The sequence below is a fragment of the Megalopta genalis genome, chromosome 17 (assembly GCF_051020955.1).
Source record: "Megalopta genalis isolate 19385.01 chromosome 17, iyMegGena1_principal, whole genome shotgun sequence".
Classification (NCBI taxonomy): Eukaryota; Metazoa; Arthropoda; class Insecta; order Hymenoptera; family Halictidae; genus Megalopta; species Megalopta genalis.
In genome coordinates, this window is record NC_135029.1 from 1,129,744 (window position 1) to 1,153,164 (window position 23,421).

General features: G+C 33.4%; 1 protein-coding gene across 1 annotated transcript in view; it reads left to right on the forward strand.

Moving 5' to 3' along the window:
- The window catches only part of Cad99C (cadherin 99C), a 381,342-nt gene that overhangs the window by 16,429 nt on the left and 341,492 nt on the right, over positions 1 to 23,421 (forward strand). The gene's annotated exons all lie outside the window — the stretch shown is intronic.

Genomic DNA, 23,421 nt, shown 5'->3' on the forward strand with positions numbered 1-23,421 from the left:
TCAATTTCAGCTGCCCGAATTGCCCGAAATAAAGAAAATTGTCAAATTCGTAATTAATGTAATCTAACTATCGCGTTTATTTATGATAAAATGTTCAGAAGGAAACGTAGTTTATACATTTATAAACTAAAATAAACATGTTTGTTATACCGTTAATTAGCAAAACGTCTCTCGAACAAATCTCAATAGTTCTCAACTTATTGATTGCAAATTTTTTTAAAATGAAAAGATACCGTTCAATTGTAATTAGTGTTACCATTAACTCGATTTTTTTTGAAAAAGTGACTTATGCCACTTTCAAAATAAACGGCTCATTTATTGCCTGCCTAGATTTATTTGAATGCCTAAATGTTGATAACGAGGGTACAGCATTTTATTTCGACTTAAAGGTTGATTTGCAGCTAGTTACTAAACCGCGGATTTTATGCATTTATGACATGAGTGAATAAATGCAATAATAAACTATAAAGATGCTGGTTGAATTTAAGTACACCGTTGCATCGTTGTCGACTTATGAAAATGATTATACATAGAAAGAAATTAGATTTTATTCGTTCTCTATCTTTCATAATTGACTTAGAACATTTTTATTTCGCACAAAGATTCGCAGTTTGCTAAACACTAAACGGTCTAATAAGACCAAAACTGATCGAAATCGGAGGAAGATCGAGTCTGCTCATGCTGTGGAAGACAGACTCATAGTTTGATAAAGTAAACGCAACAAAATCGTACGTGGTTTCGTTTCACTTTTTACAAAATGATCGCTCTCATTAACACAACGTAATACGTGTCTGTATAGAAGAATGCTCGTTAAAGCTGCAATTGTCCGACACTGTAAAAATAATATGCATCCTTGAATTATAGAGGAAGTGCAGTGTTACGCAATCATTAGATGGCTCGTGTTCAATATCACTTTCACTTATTGGACCCGTTCATTGAAGGCTTCCAATGGTTACCGTCCATTCGGAAACGGGGTGCTACGCAAGGTACCAATTAAATTATGTAAGACCTCCGGCGTCGCTCAAAAGAGTGTAGTATTCCATGGTAGCGCGCGTATCGCTTTCTTGAAACGGGGCTGCTGTTACCTGAATAAAAGCATCACGTGTTAGTCCGTATGTTAGCTAGCACGTGCTGATGTTCCTTACACCCGCTCCAAAAGTATCGGTGAATGCAAATACGATCCGCCACGTTCGCAAAAAATTGCAGCGCCGTAGAGGACACTCGGCGATCCTCGAATGGAAATGCTCGAGTATACCGGCCATGAAAATGTCGCGTGTGCGAGGTGTTCAATTCGAGCCTATTGCTGCAAGTTTCCTCGAATTCGTATGCACTGTTCGAAGAATGTTTAGGAGATTTTATTCTGCCACTCGATGCAGTTTCTTATTTCACACGCAGTAAAAGAATTCTATAGAATTTGACTCTTTGCACTCGTAAAACTTTTTCTGATCGCCTAACAATAAGTCGAACTTATTTATTCGCGGAGTTGTTCGTTATTATAATTAGACCGCCGATTTTATGCATTTATAATATGAACTGGTTTAGGTGAAATTTAAAACAACGAGAGCATCAAAAGAATTTCACCCTTAAATGCATATTGTTGCCAATTGTCTACATTCCAGTTCCACTTAATTTGATTGAAAAACCTGAGTATGTGCGTTTCCGAACACACGTTGATAACAATAGACAATAGGCCATGTGTGACTTGGAGAGATATTTTCTTTTTTCGAGTTTCCTATAAAGGAGTGATTTATCTAATTGCTTTGTGTCACAACAAAAATCGCAATTGCTTTGCTGCATTTCATTTATAAATAATGTGAAAATTCCTATACTAATAGATAATAATAAATACATGACCGTTTGTTTACGTCTACAATAACTTTAGTAATAAACGCATATTGTTGCCAAAAGTCTATATACAACTTTTTTTCAAAATAAATACTCAATATTATTACCTAGAGTTTTTATTTATTTTTTACGTAACCTATGACTACATTCCTATAAAAAACGATTTTTTAAGATTCAAAACAAAAAATCATGCATTTAAGGGTTATGGACGTCAACTCCGTGAAATTATTCATGGAAGAAAACAGTTTCTATTTGACTCATGCTTGTCGGAATTAATGAAAATCTTTTTTATATACTTGTCAGCACGTGTCTTACGTTCTTATTTTAAGACTTTTTGTGCTTCGGAGAAGTTCCTCAGATCAATTGTCAATAACTTGAAGACACTTATTCACGAGGTAGCAGCAACTAACGCTTGAAATAAAATATAAGATGTTATAACGTTGTAAATAATTACCGTGTTTAAATAGAATTTGATAGAAGATTGCATTGGTTTCATGAAGCAAAGAATTTTTAATCTCAAAAGCACCATAATTATTAGCATTATTATGGGACATTTTGAGTGCAATAATAATAACATAGTTTCATACGATTCTAGATCGAAGCGTAAAATAATTAGATCACATAGTATGTATATAACTTCATTTTTTACTGTAGCTTCGAACATATTTTTCTTAACCCTAGAAAGATAACCATATGACAACGTACGTAAAAGATAACCATACGCTTCAGAGGCGCATGCTTTTCTAAGGCGTCAATTTTATACTAACAATGGATATTTATTTAAGTTAATCTAGTCATTTTAAAGGTTTGGCATTATTGTCAAAATAAAATGCATTTATATTATATTTTTTTATATTTTAGGTAATTTTAAACTTAAATCACTAGACCTCTATGAAAAATTAACAAAAATCAACAGTCTTCGCAGGCGCCTCTGCGACGTAGGTTATCTTTCTCGGGTTAAATACTTCCGGCCTCAGCATTCGACAATTGCGAATCATTATTCGACCATTGACGCGTTCTCCCCAAATCCGACAAATTATTAGCGCTTTATGGGCCGTGAAAAGGGCCAAATGACTATAATGCTCGCATACAGTTTACCTGGTTCCTGTACGCCGACTGCGCTGTAACACGGAACATGTTTAACCGTGGAAAAGTCCCTTATCTGTTGACACGGGAAACGTGACGATGTTTAGGAGACCAGCCTTATTACGGTGAACTTGCTGCAAATGTTAGCTTAAACGAGAAATGCCATGTATTATGTGCCGTTCTTTTGTGCCTGATATATCGTGACGCAGAATTCATTAGCGCAGAGGAATGCGAACTATTATTCCGAGCGAACGTGTATTAACTGAAATGGAAGGAATCGAACGTCAGCCTGTTTTTTGTTAAACTCGCGTAACGGAAACGGAAGAACTGAATAAAAGATTGTCCTAAACATGTGCAACATTCGTCACTTTTGTACTTTTAAATTGCAAAGTGTCTTCCTCGTTTAGTTATACTTATATTTTCTTTTCATCTTTTAATCTTCCCGCGGTGTTCATAAAAACTTGCACTAATGGTGTTCGAGTCTGAAACTGTGCTATAATACAATGTTTTCAAGTTTGTTACTTGAAAGGATATCATTGAACTGCGGATCTTTGTGCAAAATACAAATTTTCGGGTTCTGTGGCAAAAAAGAGACGTCACTTAGAAGTTTCATTCGTTCTTTAATCATCTTAGTAGTTCGCAAGCATCGTATCGACATTGTTAAATTACTTTTAATCTTTCTATTGCTTCAAATTGCGAACAATTATTTTTGTCATAAATGCATAAAATCCACGGTCTAGATATAATAGCTAATCGGAAAGTACGAAAGGAGGTGAAAACAAATTGATTGAAAATAAGCAAAGTAAATCAAATTCACTTCGATAAGATGATAATTAAATGATGTACGATAAGCCTAATTAGCCCGAAACACTATAGAAGGGTCAACTCTTTGGGGACGATGATTTTGAAAAGTACCAAGAATATATTTCTTAGAGAATTAGATTATGTATCAAAAAACTTAAATAATTAGGGAAAACGAACAATATGCCCTGATCTTTTGTTACGTACGTAATCAAATTGTATGTTTGCGACTTCTGGAACGAGGTACACAGTCTTGATGCCGTCGGTGTGTCGACATTCGTGCTCGACAAAGGGCTCGAGAATGAGCCGAGTTCTTGAAAAACGAGAATGAATTCAAGCGAAAGGAACGCACGACACCTTAACAAGTAAATATCGAATTTAACGAAGCGTGTGTAAATTAGACCTTTGACGTCGCCATGGTGAAATGTCACTAGTCACGAAGAAAAACGAAAGAAAAACCGTAGGGATGCATGTGGATTATGTTTCCGTGCGTGTAACCGATAAAACACGGACCGGTCTGCTCGGATTTTCTCGGTTTGCCTAGGTTTCCCGTTGAATAAACCCGCGTATTATAAATACGTTAGCTAACCAATGCTGACGTTAAATCTTGCTTGCGTCGATGGTCAACGTCCCGTACTACGCACAACAAATACGCTCGTTAATCACCGTCATGAATTTACCATTGAAAAATGACCACACCCGACGCGCGCAAACCTCCCTCGTATGTAACTGCCTGAACCTCGTGGCCCTTCGTGTTTGTTATATTAATTAGCATGTTACCGCGGATTTGCATGATATTCCAGAAAGTGGTGACACGATGCCGCGCGCGCTCTCTCGACTATCATCCGGAGACGACGGAATCTAGCACCGACTACAGCAATCCTTTCGATTGACTAATGTCTGTAATTATATCGCGTGGACAAAATGTTTGTGATTCGACACGTAATCAAGTAACTTCGAGTCCTCCTTATCGGTACACGGGAGATAATCCATCTTATCAGTTAAGGGTTAGACACCGTCGAGTTTATACGATCATCCTTTATGGTAATGATGCAGATCGTACGAATTTACCGCTAATCCTGTTCATTATGCAGAGATGATTAACGATCGGTAGATATTAATTTGCGGTTCTCATGGGGCGTCTTTGTGGACCGCGGAAAAATAGTTTTCGCGTTGATCTTGGCAGTGAGAAGCATGGAACAAACGAATTGGAACGTTATCGCTAGACCGCGGATTTTGTGCAATTGTTAAGCAGACGTAAGAAGAATTTAATAATATCGTGACACTATTTTCGTCTTAGAAAATTTTTCTTTTGCACAAAGATCCGTACTTTAATTGTCACACGTTGGTACAGAGAGACATACATAACCGTACAATATGAAAAATTTATCATTCGATTACATTTTTGTAATCTTTCTACTTATTTTTCACCTATTCGATTCCATCATAGGCATATAAAATCTGCCATCTATTTATCATATTACACGAGGAATTATATGCCACATTAAAGAATGTATATTTATAATTATTTATAATTATGCGTATACATATAATACAGGTATACAAAAAGGATAATTTTCCAATAGACAGTTTTCGTATTTCCAACTATGAATTACAAAGTAAATAGAACAATCCTTTCTTTGTTGCAAAAACGTTGCCTCATAATTGAGCCGTTTATTTTGAAAGTGGCATAAGTTACTTTACCGTAATGAAAAGTGGTGGTTTTTTAATGTTTATACGAAATTATTTATACTGAGAAAAATACCAGTATCCTGAGATAACAAATACAAGTGAATCTTCTCGAAAGTTAGCATCCATATTTTGAAACGTGTTAAAACGCAAACCCTTAAATATCTCGACTTCAAAACAAAGTGACTTATGCCACTTTCAAAATAAACGGCTCAATTATAAACTAAAGATATTTCATTCAAAGTGCAGTACAGCGTTTTCAAATCGATAACAAATGTCGCACATCGCGGACGTCTCTCGCAGGAGTCCATAAACTAAACGCATTGAATCGCGTGAAGTGAGAGAGATCCGTAAAAAGCGAGCGTCACAGGTGAAAACCTCGAGATCAATTCCCTTCGATCTCTCTATAGATCGTCCCGGTCGACTTTTTCACCGTGGAATTTCAAGTTGACTTCCACTTCACGCATCTTTGCGTTCATCCTCCCTTCGTCGTCGTCCACGCCCCAGACTATCTATCCCGGTTTGTTCTTGTGCTTCGTTGTGTCTTGCACCTGGCTACCTGCTCCACGACCCGCGCTTCAGTGGGCACGGTCAGTAACCAGCAGAGCAGTTAAAAGCGGCGCACCTTTAAAAAGAGAAATAAATTGGTATCTTGCTCTGGAAAACATTCCGCATTCAGGATCGCGTTTATCACGAAGACGAACGTCGCGCGGCCTCCGCTATCCAGTTTTCGGACTCGCGCACGACTCGCGCAAATAAAATTTGTAATCCACCGAGCTCCAATTCGAACCTGAGTATTAACACTATGCCGTCCGCAGATCTTAGATATGATTCTTTTGTTTGACGCCGGCATAATAGCTTGGAAATTTTAGATTTTAACCCGAGAAAGATAACCTACGTCGCAGAGGCGCCTGCGAAGACTGTTGATTTTGGTTAATTTTTCATAGAGGTCTAGTGATTTAAGTTTAAAATTACTTAAAATATAAAAAAATATAATATAAATGCATTTTATTTTTACAATAATGCCAAACCTTTAAAATGACTAGATTAACTTAAATAAATATCCATTGTTAGTATAAAATTGACGCCTTAGAAAAGCATGCGCCTCTGAAGCGTATGGTTATCTTTTACGTACGTTGTCATATGGTTATCTTTCTAGGGTTAAGAAAAATTTCGAAGATGGCGGTAATATGAATTCCTAAAATTCAGATAAGTCGTCCAAGAATGTTCGTACTTAATTCTTAGTTAAATAAGCACAATGCTATAGTTAGTTCGCTGCCTTTCAACACCCAAGAAATATAGTTCAAATGTTATTCCAGTTTTTTAAAAGGCCACCAAAGTGGTACCACCGGCATACAACAGATAGTTTTTGCGTGGCACCAGCGTGGTGCCACCGAACGGCATAGTGTTAAATTTTGTAAACAAAATGTTTGTCGGTGTTCGTTGAACCATCAAGCTTAATTACGACCGTCACGGAAAACTTATCTTTCGAAGTGCGTCCTGATGCGTAACAATCTTTATCCTTCTATCGTTATGATTCTCGTACTCTTACTTGCGAACATTCGATTTCACATCCGATTGCACATTAAAATAGCGAAATTAACGATGTCTATTAATTTCTTTTTGATTCGATTGAAATTTTATTTTCATGTTATCGGTATTTAAATATTACAAAATATATATTATATATTATTAAATATAATATAATATAAATGTAATATTAAATATTAAATATAATATATAATATATATATATATATATATATATATATATATATATATTATATTTATATTATATTATATTTAATAATATATAATATATATTTTGTAATATTTAAATATTATTAATATTAATATATATATATATATATATATATATCTTCTCATTTTTCAGAAATTATGGACAATAAAGATGTTTTAGCTGCTGTAACTATGAAAAGAATCACCAACCAGATAAAGACGTTTTAATTACCGTAGCTATAAAAGAAGTTATTGATTATTAAAAGCTGGGTTTATATTGATATATAAACGCGAAGCGTATGCATTATCGACAGATATTTTATTATTATTACGATTTTATTATTATTTACTATTATTTTATGGATAGAACTAGAGTCTTGGCCATTATTCGAATTGCTTCGAATAAATATTTATCTAAGAGAATTATCCGAATGAATTCTTTTCAGTCAAATATTTTACTCGAACAACAATTGTTCATTATTCGTCATAAATTACTCTATTTATACGAATAAACGATTATAATAAATTATTCGAATAAGCTATTCGAATAAAGATTGCAAAATTATTGAATGAATTCTTATTCGAATAAAATCTCATTCGGATAAATTTTTATTTGATCTGGTAATATTATTCGACAGTATCGAATGAAATTTTATTCGTTAAGTCCTTCTCTCATATCCGTCATTGGAATAAAATTTCGCCAATTCTGCTATCGTAGAACAAAGTTAACGGTCGCTTGTCATGAATAGTATGTTGGACATAACGCTTCGGATATTCTGTCGTCGCTTATCGCGGCTCGTAAATTCCGGGACGACTCGCCACACGTGGTCGATTCGAAAAATGAGGATATATCCGTAATGCTCAGCAGGACGTTACTGTATATTTATGAACACGCTGCATCCCTGCGACGCTGAAGCCCTGTCGTTTCATTGGTCAAACCGCGACCAGTCACCAGTTTAATATTTTTCCGTGGGTATTAAGTATACTTTTTATGGCCATGGCTAAAGTGCTTCCTTCGTAAGAGGGTTACGCGGATGAGGCTTCCTACTTCTAGCAACGTTGTCATCCGACTCGCATTTCCATCAATAACTATGTAAATATACAGCCGATGTAAGATTAGCCATACGCAAACGTTGCACACCGAGATTAAGCAACTCGTCGGCCTTTTGAAAACGCTTACTTCCGGCGCAGAACCTTTTTTTTAACCCGAGAAAGATAACCTACGTCGCAGAGGCGCCTGCGAAATAAACAACTGACTGCACCGTGGATGACGCAAAGACTGGAAGCACCCACTTTGCCAAGGCATGTGCGAAGCAACATTGAAAATATTCTTCCAAAATCTGCTGCACAGGCTTCCACAGATGATGAAGAAGAACCCTCAGCCAAAAAAAGGCGTTATTGCAGTCTTTGCACGTCTAAAAAGAAAAGAATGTCAAAGATGACCTGTGCCAAATGCAAAAAGACAGTTTGTGGTGAACACAAGAAAGACGTTTGTCATGACTGTCTCTAAAGAAATTTTTTATAATATTATAGTTTTTTTTACACTGATTATATTATAGTCTACTAGTTTGTAAGGATAAAACACTATTTTTTGTGATATTTTACGGGATTTGTTCCCATAAACCGAAGACTGTTGATTTTTGTTAATTTTTCATAGAGGTCTAGTGATTTAAGTTTAAAATTACTTAAAATATAAAAAAATATAATATAAATGCATTTTATTTTTACAATAATGCCAAACCTTTAAAATGACTAGATTAACTTAAATAAATATCCATTGTTAGTATAAAATTGACGCCTTAGAAAAGCATGCGCCTCTGAAGCGTATGGTTATCTTTTACGTACGTTGTCATATGGTTATCTTTCTAGGGTTAAATACAGCAGAACCTCGATTATTCAGGCCAACAAGCAGGATGATACGATTGCTTCCAAAATAGAACAATTATTTAATCATGTTTGCTGACTTCATCCATATTAATTTGTATACTAAACAGTTTTTCATAGATTATCCTGTCATAGATTATGCCGATTATGTACGAAAAGCATTTGCATAATAGATCACTGCTGCATATATTGGAGGACCGGATTATCGAGGTTCTACTGCATTCACTTTATAAATGTGGAGAAAGATTCTCTAACGATAACGAATGATTCGTTTAATATGGTTAACAGAATTTGCCCAGTATAATAAACAGATATTGTGTACAATACAAGGCGATTGCAAATGATGTAAACATTGGATATGGAACAATAAACGAACACGATGGAACGAAAAACAACGTATAATAATATAAGCAACGATACAAGAGAGCAAAGCAGACATCTTCATTCTATATAAGCTGTTACGAACAAATGTAGAGAAAAGTTTATCTTTTGAAGTTATACTTGCAAATATATTCTATAGTTTAGAAAATTGATGTTTCTAACTAATTTAGTACTTTGTTTTTAGTACTTTAGTCGGATTGTATATGGGTGACACAATTTTGTTGTCGAATTTCTATTGTATGAACTTAATAAAATCAGACTAAACGAAGAAAAACATTTTTATCAGACTTACGTTTCTTGCAATTAACTTAGACAATTTTGACTTTGTATAAAAGTTCGCGGTCTATTCGTTACAGTCTATTAAGTGAACCAAGCTTCGATAGGCTCTGCAATGTGCAAAAGAGTTACAAAAGCAATTACAATGACAAGTCTTCCTATATTCAGATATGAGATCTCCTGATTTTGTATAATTTTCATGGACATTGGTTATGTCAAATTCGAATTAATATTCGATCAAATAAACAATATATATATATATATAACATTCGAGTTAGCGATTGTTTATTCGATCGAATATTAATTCGAATTATTATTTAATTAGAAAGATTATTATTATTATTTAATTATATATATATCTTTTTTTATCAGTAATTCTAGAGAGGAATACAGTATACAATGAGGTACGTCAATAGGAATAGGTCAAATAAGTACAAAACTGGAAAGACATTAGAAGTATTTAAGGATATTGTTATATTATTTTTAACAAAGATATTTTCGTCTAATTTATATTTGTTACAAATAACTTAGACAATTTTTATTTTGCACAAAGATCCGGAGTCTAATCATAACTATATTTTTACGAAGCACAGGAGAGTAAGCTGATATATATTAAGGTAACAAATTATGTTTGCACGTGTCTTATATACGACCGTCCATCTCCATAAAATGAATTCGGTCGTACAAGTTGCAACAACAAAAAAATACATGCTATAAGCAAATAAAAAAATCGTGTAAAATAGAAATATAAAACGACATTTCGATCGTAAATAAATAATAATATTTATAATGCCATATTTATTAAAATATATTTTTCAACAATATAGCTACAAGATTAGTAATAAAAATTAAAAAAAAATTATTTTTCCAATTTTCCAATTTAATTTTATAACGTGTTCGAATACTTATATGGCGTGAAAATTATCTTGAAATTATCGTGAAAAATCTTATATTTTTTAAGTCATGTTGGCAACACGTTTTATATTAAATCGAAAATTTGTTGTATCTCGATATTAATCGTAATTTTTTGTATATTACATTCCCTTCGATGTATATTTATTTAAATATATAGCATAGAAGTCAAAGTTGAACTAGTGTTCGAATACTTTTGTTACTTAGTGCTCATTTCTAACTTATCAGCAACATCGCTGTCGTTGGCTTGGAGAATTATACTATATTATCAAAATGACGTCGACCTATCCCTCGAGACACTTAAATTCTGGCCATTCGGTGCGTCTAATTAATATCTTGCCATCAATCATTGCGTGTGTAATGAACAACCACGGTTTTCTCATTATAGCTAATTGATTTCGTCTTACGCAAAACTGACGCAATCAGCCCCGCTTGCTCTTGAGTCGATCCAGGCAATTAAAACGTCTCGTTAAGACGGTCCGTGCAAATGACAGTTGATCATCATTAATTTTGCTTTCGTTCCGATTCACTGTCGCTCCATTCGTACGGTCTGTGTCCCATTATCTTCAATGCGAGGCGTCTTATACGGCGAACTTAACGTCGAACAACGATAAAGGAAAACTCTCACGTAAAATATCAATTATTCCCGATTCGCGCACCTCTCTCTCTTTCTCTCTCCTCCCCCCGTCTCTCTCTCTCTCTCTTTCTCTCTCTTTATCGCTCTGTGAATTATATACGTATTCTATGGTTAATTGCATTGCGTTCCTATTCTTGGAATATCGGCGAGCCAGCGAGGACTCGCGAGACATTTGCACCGTAATTATTAACGGGTGCAACGTAGTGTCGAACGCGGCCTTTCGGAACGAAGATGGAAACATTGTGATCCAGCAACGCCTTTATGATTCGGTGCCTGGAGTCTACCTGTAATTAACTGCTCGATTGTCCCGACCCGCGAGCCGTATCTGCGCTCTATGGGCGCCCGCAAGTTAAAAAAGTAAATTGGCTGCCCCCTTTGCTTTTACATTGCAGATCTACACGTTACCGCAACGACCTCTACCCACTTGCTGCTCTTTATGGCCAATTCATCTACGTTTCTGCACGATAAGATTAATTTACGTCCGCTGTTATATTTAGAAAATCATAATTAAGCTCGTGAAATGTGATTAGTCGTCCATTCTTGGTACTATCTATGAAACTGAGTTGGGCAAAATTTTATTCGAATGACGGATAAGATCGAATAAAAATTTATCTCGATAACAACGTATTCGAACAAGATTTTGTTCGAATGAATTTTTATTCCATCAATTGTCACTTTGCTCTGGACTGTTATTACTTTCTATTTCTTTTCTTTGCAACACAAAGTCTTCGTCCCGTTGAAATATTGAAAATCAAATGAGAAATAATCGGCGAGAAAGTAGCCTGCACCTTCAACTTGCGCCGAAGTTTTTCATTTCAGCCAGTACATTCCTCGAACGCGAATTTCTTAAATTCTTTACGAAATGTTCCAGTCTGTCAATAATTTGTCGTAATTATCAAGTATTAAAATCGATTGAAAGTAATTATCAATAGAATGTTGGAAAGCTCGGATTCATTTCGAAGATTTAATAAGAAGTAATTCGTCGGAAGAACGTTGGAAAGTTTGACGTGAATCCATCACGATATGAAACGTTTCATCATTTTAAACGCACTCGAGCTGTAATTTTCAATATTGAAACCGTAGTTTTGTTCATCGCAAGTTTAAAGAACGGACGCTCGTGTAATTCTCGCGGAGCAATAGTACGCGTGCACGATATTTATTTCGACTTTTGGCAACAGATATTCTGGGAGATATCGTGGGGAATTGCGAGAGAAGTATCTTTGTTCCAGATCGGCGCATTCATCAACCGAATTAACTTCGAAAATGCGATTAACTTTTCGGTATCTAGCAGTAGCATCTTTCACGGTGCGCGCTCGTGCATCGATCGGCTTATTGTAGGTGCGATGATGTTAATAGTATCGGGAGGTGAAGGCGAATTCCTTTGCAGCGACTCGTGATAAATGTCAAATAGGTACGCCGTGTATTGAATACTTTTCCGATTTCCGAGGCATTCCATGAAACTTGAATTTAACCTAGAATCAGTCGGTTCCCGACTTCAAATTTTTTCACGAGGCTTTATAACATCTTGCTATTTTGAATTGAGCCGTTTACTTTGAAGTGGCCACTTTGAAAGTGGCATAAGTCACTTTTTCAAAAAATCGAGTTAATGGTAACACTAATTACAAGCGAACGGTATCTTTTCATTGTGAAAAAATTTGCAATCAATAAGTTGAGAACTATTGAGATTTGTTCGAGAGAAGTTTTGCTAATTAACGGTATAACAAACATGTTTATTTTGAAAGTGGCGTAAGTCGCTGTACTCGGGAAATTAATTGCGGGGCTTAGTGTAAAAGAAATAGAAACGTGTGATAAGTGTGTGCGAAGTATTGTTTTGAATTATTTTCAGTATTTTTAAAAAAGTTGTGATCACACTGGACTTATTTTTATAAGTGCGAAAGATTAGTGCAGTTTTGTAAATTATATTATAGTGATGTGGCGGCTACCTCCAGACCCGCCAGCAGATGACTATAAAATGTTTTATAAACTAACTTTAGCGATGAAAAAGATGCATTTCTAACTTTGGATTTGTCACCAAAAAGAGGAAGACCTAGGCGTTATTCACAAATAGAAATGGATCCGTTATACGCTGGATCTCGTCCTGTTTCTTCAGCAAAATACAAAGACATGATGGACTTGCTTAATTATATACCTCCAATATACCACAATTATTTAAAAAATCTGAAACAAAACACGATTTCCGAGGACTTAATCACTCCTATTGATGACGAAAATTAAATTGAACCGATGTATTTTCATATAAATTACTTATACTTATGTTTCAAAATGTACTAATTATTTTTGTATTTTACGAATATTAAAGTAAAAAATACTTAAATCAAACCTTTATATTAAATATGTTCATGGTATAAATTATTATTATAGATGTAATTTATTCAACAATTTTAGTAAATCACTGTCCTTTCAAAACATCACTTCAGTAAAATATGTCTAAACTATTTATTTTGAAAGTGGCTTAAGTCACTTTACCGTAATGAAAAGTGGTGATTTTTTAATGTTTATACGAAATTATTTATACTGAGAAAAATATCAGTATCCTGAGATAACAAATACAAGTAAATCTTCTCGAAAGTTAGCATCCATATTTTGAAACGTGTTAAAACGCAAACCCTTAAATATCTCGACTTAAAAACAAAGTGACTTATGCCACTTTCAAAATAAACGGCTCAATTATATGAGTAGTTCCGTTGTGTCGTTTAACTGAATGAATTCGTTAGTAAAATGGGTTGAATGAAACATATAAAGTTTCTTGCGATTCATAAAGTTATATATTATAGTTATGTATTTATGTTATACAATTTATTTCATCGTGTTACAGCTATTTATTTTCATTAGATCACTTATGTCAAATTTGACTCATCGTTCCTAACAGCTATTGTCTTAAAATCTTTAAATGGTACGTATTTATGACATTGTCCATTGAGTTTGTTAAATCCAATGATTTCCATCTTCGTTTAAACATTCTGTAGACTTTTATCAAATATTAGAAACCGTCGAATTTCAACTGTGTTATAGATATTTTTGAGATAAGAGTAAAAGAAGAGTAGAAACAAAAAGAAATGATAGAAAAATTCCTTAATGATATAATATTTTCAGAGTTGGGCGTCATTTACGTAAATGTTCATTTAAATGATTATTTAAGTAACAAATTATTTCTCATTTGAGAGTTAAAATGAAACACAGAAATAATTACTTATTATTTATATAAATCTAAATAAATTATTGAAAATAATAAAATTTATTTCTTATTTATAAATGCAATTACAGTTGTTACTTAGTAATTGTCATTTAATTGCTTATTATTTATTGTGTATGTATATATATTTATTTGCAAAACCAGTGTACAAAATATGCATTGTATAATAATATTATACAACAGACGAGAGAGAATAATATACAAGAGTACGAGCAAAAACGATTTATTATTTGTCTCTTTCCAAAATCTAAATAAAAAATAACATTTAATTTTCAAATAAGAAATAAAAGAAATAAATTATTTGCGGAATTGTTTAAATGAGTATAGTTTTATCATACGTTTAGAACAATAATTCTCCAATACTGAATATTTTTCACCAATTGTCAGAGTTTTAACAGATTTTGAACAATTTTTCACCAGTTTAACGATCCTAAACATTAACAAGAAGAAAATTCAGTATAAATATTGGAGAATGTATTTTTCACTCACGATTTACGCCGCTACTTTTTGCTGCAGTTTATACGATACCTAACGTCTGAAATATCGCGACCATTTAGCAATTCTCTCTTCTGCTTCGCATTCCGTCCTCCTTCGCCGAGTTTCGCTTGTTAAGCCAATTTTTCTATTTCACAAACCGATGGTATGTTACTTCGATTACGTCAGCGTCGTTATTGTCAGCTTAGCATATACATAGAGTATAGAGGCATCGATGTGCACGTCGTCTTTAAAACCCGGCCCATGGGAAATATCGACCGGATGCATTCGGTGTTGATATTGCCGTTTTCGTGACCTACTTGCGATTTATGGGAGGACCGCGCACAGTTTCGTTTCCGATCTAAATTCTTCAGGCCCGCGCTACCGCCGGAAACACGCGTTTCAATATTCAATTTCGTAATTTATTCGTGGACCTATTGTCCGATGCACTAAAACTGACTGTCTAACGTTACGTTATAAAAGTAACAAGAGCGTATATTTATTCAATTTCGACTGCAATGCCCGAACAAATAAATTTATTGAACAAATTTCATTGAAATGCATCTTTATGATCTTGATAATGAATCAAATTTAGAACGTGTTATTTTGATTGGTCCTGTAGTTCTAGTTTTAATTGAGGCGGTAGATTGGTTTTCCTGCGCAGCGAATCAGACAAGCTCTGGCCGTCGCGATGCGAAATTGGGACAAAGAATCTCGTTTTATCACCTCGTGTATATCTTATGGTAATTCTCCGAGGAGTGCGCGAGAATATTAGCGTCCTGTGTAGTTCTGAAATTCTGCCAAATTCTAAATTTTACAGATTTTATTGCGACAAGGAAATCAACTTGTTAATCCAAGTGGAATTGGAACGTGAAGTTATGGTATTCGAAGCGGTTATAAAAGTAACTGTTACAAAATATTCGAAAGAAATCGCTTCAATTTTACTGCTGACAATAAAGAGTGTGGAAATTGAAGATCGATGGTGACGTGCTGCAATTAAACATACTGACAAAAAGACCAAACGATCGTTATTTAATTATTTGAAGAAAACTTAAGTAAATTTTCAATTTCAGCATTCAAGAGACGATTTTAGAGTAAACTTACATTTAGTTCAACTGTTTGAATAATGATTTTGTACGCACATTGTACTTTACATCAATATCACACACAAAAACTGTATAATACGTAAAATTAAATTTTGAACATATTTACGCGTTAAAAATTAAAATTCACTACTTGCTGTTACTTAATTCAGTCGAATGGAAAAGTCAATCTTCTTTGAATGTAATATCTCTTGTATTTTTCATAAGAAATTTCATGTTTCCTTAGATAATAGAGAATACATTTTTTAAAATTCGCACATGTAAAATTCCTCGACCAAAAACAGTCATCGTAGAATACAAATTCACCCGACGATCGAATCAGCACGAATCTCAAGCTGGAATAGCACACAGAATTTCCATCGCGAGTATCGAAGATCGATGGTATTCAAGAAATGGTTCGCATCATGTCCGATGAATGCTTAATTCGACAAGATTGTGTGTCAGAGAGCTACTACAATCTCGTCGAAACGCGATCGCGTTCATTCGCACATTTCAGTGACTTTCATTCATGGTTCGTATTTCGCAGCAGAATCGGTGTAATTAATCAGCGTCGCTTCCTCCGTTCGGAAAAGCAGATACGATAACAAAGATGATTAAAGTAAGCGACGGTATTATCACGAAGAGCATTGCGGAGCATCAAAAGCAACCATTTTATATTCTTTGTTGAAAATAACAAATGTTTTTATTCAGATTTTTGCGATTGTTATCGTAACGTAATGCTCAAAGGAACTTTAAGAAATTAATTCTCTATAAATGTACCCGACATTTTGATGAGCCCCGAAAATTCAAGTAAGCGATGGTATTACCATAAAGATTTACGGAGCATCAAAAGCAACCATTTTATATTATTTGATGAAAATAACAAATGTTTTTATTCAGATTTTTGTGATTGTTATCGTAACGTATGCTCAAAGGAACTTTAAGAAATTAATTCTCTATAAATATACCCGACATTTTGATGAGCCCCGAAAATGAAATTTTATTCGTCATTATTTATAAATAACAATTTATCCGAATAAGATTTTATTCGAATACAAATTCATTTCAATGATAAGTTGTTTGTTATTCAAATAAGAATTTATACAGGAATTAATTCGGAAAATAATTTATTTGAATAACAATTATAGAGATCACATATATATATATATATAGAGAGAGAGATAAAATATATAGATATAGATATAGATATAATATATATATATAGATATAAAATATCATAGTTTATAAATCATATTTCCTCTATGTTAATCTTTACAATTAATTTGTTTTGTCAGCTGGTGGAAAGTGTTTTTGTTTTTGGATACTTTCGGATGGATTCAACATTGATGCATAAGATAATAATTTTCCTTTGGGTCTAAAAGAAGTCTTCGTGTATTTCAGAACTCATATTTACAACATTCGAATAACTCATTCGAATAAAAAATGAAGAATTATTCGAATAAATAGATAGAACAATTTATGATGAATTGTTGTTCGAATAAAATGTTCGACTGAAAAGACTTTATTCGAATAATTATATTAGATAAATTCGAATAACGACGAACGCGATGCATACGGAAAGCGACGACGCAACGCGGTGAAAGGGATGGTATGTACATAACCGGAGAGAATCGAACGAACGCCTTCCGTAAAGATGAGCGGCGACGTGTTTCGCCCGCGTGTTTATGATCCGAGTTTTAACCCTTTGCACTCGAGGGCTCCGGAGCGGAGCCATTTAAAATTTGTCTTCAAACTCGAGGGCTCCGCTACGGAGACAATGCAAATAATTTTCAGTTTTTAACATAAGAACAAAAACAAATCGTAAAAATTAGTTATAGGATGTTTCGCTGTTGGTGACAAATGACGGTCGCGGCTCGCGGATTGTTATGCTCTCGATAACAGCACACAATCGCGGTTTGAGCAACATTCCGCATTCCGCACTTGGAAGCAAGTGAGTTAAGTCGTGTTATTCAGCAGTAGAGTGTATATCAGATTCTAGTTTATCTGTTGTTTTTATATTTTGAATACATATTTATATCCCCGATATGGCAAATAAAAGAAAAATTTGTGAAAATTATAGTGATATTGAAAGTAGTAGCGACGAATTAGAATTTGAAGTTCATAGTGAACATTACATAAATAATATAGACGCTCTTGGCCGTGATGAAGCAGACGATATTGAACTAAGCCATGAATCCGATTCTAATGATAGTGATATATTTCCTGCTGTACGACGACACATACCGAGAATTGAAAGTGATATTGAAGTGAAGTTTGTAAAATTGTTGGTGGACCAATTGATTGGAAATTTCCGACAAAACAGCACATCTCGAGAATACAGTTACACACCAAATACGGAGGCCAGGCTCAACAACCACCTACATATTATACGTTCTGGAACCAAGAAAGATTGTGTAGTGTGTTCGAATAGAAAAATTCCAGGCGAAAGACGGCAGACCCATTATTTTTGTGATACCTGTCTAGAGAAGCCAAGATTACATATTGGCAATTGCTTCGAGAGGTATCACACTTTGGAAGATTACAAAATGTAATAATTTTATAATTTTGTTTATATATCCTAACATTTGTATCCATAAACAATTAAAAAAATAATAACATGCAACGATGACTTTTCTTTTAATGCTTATATCATGAACTTACATGTGAATATGATCTTTTCACTAAAATGGCTTCGAGTTGCTGGTAATATGACTCAAAAAAAACTTCGAGTGCAAAGGGTTAATTATCCCGATACGTGGACCAGCTTGTAATCAAGCTGTACGAACGAAACGCCCGGCCGGCCGATCTCACGGCCATGATTTATATAACGCGTCCACGGCTCAAAAAGCACTCGTCCACTCGTCCCAGTGTGAAACCGGCTGAAAGTTAATTGGGTATCTCTGTCCGCAATTGAACTTGCTTACGAGAATAATTTCGATGTTCGCACGGGCAACCCCTTCGACGCGCACGTTAATTCGTCAGACTGCCTACCGTCACGGGAACGACTTCGACATCATGAAACAGGATCGTCGTTAACGATGAGCCATTCGGTATCTAGATTGGAAATCTTGGATCAATCCATTGTACACGACGCGCGGAAGCCCTCGTGTTAAGTTTCTGGAACGGGCAGCATTCATGAAACTGAATTAAAAACTCTGAGCACGGAAACCTCCCTTGGTTTCTTTCGTGTCTGCCGGGATTTCCATCTCGTTAGTGAAAATTAATTCTTTTTGTATGTTCATATATCATATTTGTTCGAAATTAATTGTGTACAGAACGAGGAACTTTTATTTATTTACTGTAAAAAGGTTTTATAGTACGAGACATTTTCATGCGTTCAGTGGAAACCTGTTTTATGGTTTGAGGATTTGCCATCTGTTCAGCGGAAGTAGGCGATCGTTTAATTATTAATTTGCTTCTGTAATCTGTTAGATGATATCAGAATAGTGTGTAGCAAAATTGGAATGCGAATATTAAATAAGTGGACTAAGAACGACAGTAGATAAATAAACTGATACATGAGATGAGACATGATTGCTTTTTAACGTTTGTATTTTTAATACAATTCACTACACGACGAATAAAAACGGTGTCTAAGGATTATATTTTAATGTTTATACAATTTATTCAACAGTCATTCAAGATTATCAATCTATTATCAAATCATTGGTAGATATATTTATTACCAAAAAATATTATTAAATCCTTGAAAAAGGATTCCTTCGTTTAAGATTCCTTCGTAGAAGTATAATTTCAATCAGAATAATGTTGAAGTACGTTAGAATAGGGTGTTTAATGTATTATTTGGTATACTTTCTGGCACATTGTCACAAAATGTTTATTGCGTAAGTACATCGATCATCGATCTACAATGATCAGCGTAGAAAAGTACTTCATTGCTGGGTCTAGTAGCAGAACAGTAAGCTGACAAATCATTTAAGAAAAATCAATATTTTGACATTTTACTGTTTAATATAGTTACATTCACTCTTAGAACTAGGGTCAAGATTGTAATCTGAATGGCATTCGCACATACGAATATAATATAAAACTATAAGAATAATACAAAAAGTAGGTACTTCTTCTACTACACCTTCTCCTTTTGGTCAGCACTGAAACGGAATCTGTGTACTATTATATTATATTATATTTTATATTATATATAATAAAATATATAATAAATATATATATATATATATAATATATAATATAATAGTATATATATAATATATAATAATATTATATATATAATATTATATAATAATTTTACAAATACAAATACAAATACGTAAATAAATAATAATAATATATATATATATTATATTTTTCGTATTCGTATTTGTATTTTTGTATTATATTATCTGTATTATAATTAATTCTATTATATCTAAAAATCTTTTGAATCTGTTACCCACTCAAGAATTCTTTCTCTAGAAATTTTATAATATATATATATATATATATTTCTTAAGAAATTTAAATTTAAGAAAATTCTTATGAATCCCATTTATTTTATAAGATATTTTCGGAAATGAATTTTCGGTTAATTCAAATTGCATATTACTAATCAATCGCGTACGTATAAGCGATCGATTTACTCGTGATTCTCTGTTCTGCGTGAACAAACAGACAGTCTACGGTTGAATACCGAAAACGAAGGTTTAGTTCTTGTGTTCGTTTGTGTATAATTGATGTCAAATTTAATTATATTTTATTTGTTCTAATTTTTATTTATTTATTATTTGCATAATCTGGTTAATCGTAATATTTTAGCTTATTCAATATGAATAAGACATACAAAGATAGCTGGGAATATTTTCGAAGAAATAAAAACTAAGAATCTGCTACCTGCAGTATTCGTGAAAAACAGCTTTCATGCAAAGGATCGGTAACCATAGGTCTTCGTAGGCATCTTGAAGGTGTTTACAGTTTTAAAAGAGTGGAAAGTATGGATGAATCAAGTACAAGTATGTACTTCTAGTTTTAAATCTGTCAAACAATTTCGGTATTCAGACGAAACAATTAATAAATTGATTACAAGGCCAACTTTGTCAGAAATAATATCGAAATTAGCAGCTGTTGATCGATTTTCATTTAAACAAATCACTAAAAGTGTATTTATAAGACACAGTTTATCGCTTAAAGAATTTAGTCTCCCCTGTAATTCACCGGATATAATGCAATCAATGATGGGCTATTATACGCAGAAAAAACGAAGAATTAATTAAAAAAATAAAAACATTAAAATTAAACAACAAAAAATTCAGCATATCTATTGTTGAATGGACCGGTGTAAACAATGCAAAATGTATGGATGTACATATGTATTACAGTAACAAGGAATCTACCAATCTAGGATTAATACCAATTTATAGAAGCTGTACAGTTGAAAAAACTTTAGAACTACTTAATATAAAACTAAATTCTTTTAGTTTTTCATTATAAGAAGACATTATAGCTGTTGTGAATGAAGGGGCATCTATTATGCAAAAATTTGGACGACTCTCTACGGCATACCAACAGCAGTGTTATTAATCATGGGGTATGTTTAGCTGTTTTAAAAATATTTTATGTAAACAAAATACTGATGATACCCAATCTGGTGATTCGGATGAGAACAATAGATTTTTAGGAAACGAAAATAAGGATTCAGCCGATTCAGATTTCGATGTCGAAACAATAGAAACCTCGAATATTCAGTTATGACCAACAATCAGAGAAACAGTCACAACAATTCGAAAGATGGTAAAAATATTTAAAAATTCGCCGGTAATGAATGATATTCTGCAGAAATATGTAGAGGAAGAACAAAATACAAAATTAAAACTCATTTTGGATTGTAAACCAGGTGGAACACTGTGGAGACTTTAATTAGACGATTTGTGAGAGCACGGAATTCTATTAAATGAGCATTGTCTGAAATAAATCTAGATTACATGTGGAACGATGAATATATTAAAGTTGCCGAAATTTTATTGGCAACATTAGAGCTTATAAAAATTACAATAGGAAAATTTTAGTAGAGAAGATTCGACGCGTTATTAACTGCTGAAGGTGTTCTTAAATTCTTATTTAAAACTTTAGAAAAACTGAATACTGAATTAAGTAATGAGTTCCTTGTTGTTATTAAAGAAGAAATATCTAAAAGAAGAGACAAGATTGTTGTATCCCTCACGAAATATCTGCATAATCCAGAATCTCTTTGCAAAAAGATCCAGAAGATACATTTTTCTATTTAATATACAACGCAGATATGTAAATATAAAGTGGTTTTAACGAATTGTAAGCAGTCTTTTCGGAAAATATATAATAATGATTGTTATGAAAATAGTGAAAAACTTTCAGATTCTCAGAATAAGGAACTATCACTGAAAAAACAGTTAGAATTAGAAATTGCAGATAGCCTCCAAGAATTTAGTGTCAAGAGTTTAGCTTCTGAAGAAAATAAATTCCGGACTCGAATCAAAGGAATTCTACGACTACAGATTTTGTTACGAAGAGAAGATGTAGATTGTCTGATTCTACATTAGCTGCAGTATGCTTTTTATGAAGTCATTTCAAGACAAAAGCGTAATATTTCATTTTATAAAAGTTTGGTTAATGAATACATTTACCAGTTATTTTTAGCGTCTATTTTTCCCATGTATTAAAAGTCATGTATGTATTGGACAGGCATAAACATTGAGTTAAAGTTTTTCGCGCTTTCGATAAATGTTATCAACGATATTCCAAATATCATAAGTTATTTCTCATTTGTCGAGAAATCAAAAATGTTGAGAAATCCGGAACACTAAGTAGATCGCTTTAGTAGAATGTTTCTAATCTTATTATAAATGCATTTATCAGACTCTGTTCCTCTTGGGGAATACATTATTAATCCTTAACCGGATTATGGTGATCGGGGCGGCCCCAAGCAGCTTTTGAACAAGTCATCATTAATATACGTTAATGTAATTCTCTATTAACTCACCAAGTTTGCAATATTCCAAGGTAAATTTACTTGCACTTATTAATTTAGAAATATGCAATGTTTACTTAAACATTGACTGCCAGTAATTGGCAGACCGGTTAAGGGTTGAGATCTTGAGACAGAAAAGGGTGTAAAAGGATTACAATTTTTGTTAATCCTGATGTAATTCACTTAAAAAACGTGTGGCTTTATGAAAATTATATTTATATTATTATATTTATGAATGTAATCACGAATATGTCTTTTTTTGTTAATCCTAAAATGATACTCATGCACCATTTTTTCATTGCTATAAGATTTCACTAAAATATCAGCTGTATGAAATTGGTTGACCAATTTCCGTACCTTTAGTTTATTTTCAAGCATAACTAACTTTGTGCTTATCAAATTAGACATATTAAATTTTTTTTAAAATTTAAGCTCAATTAATT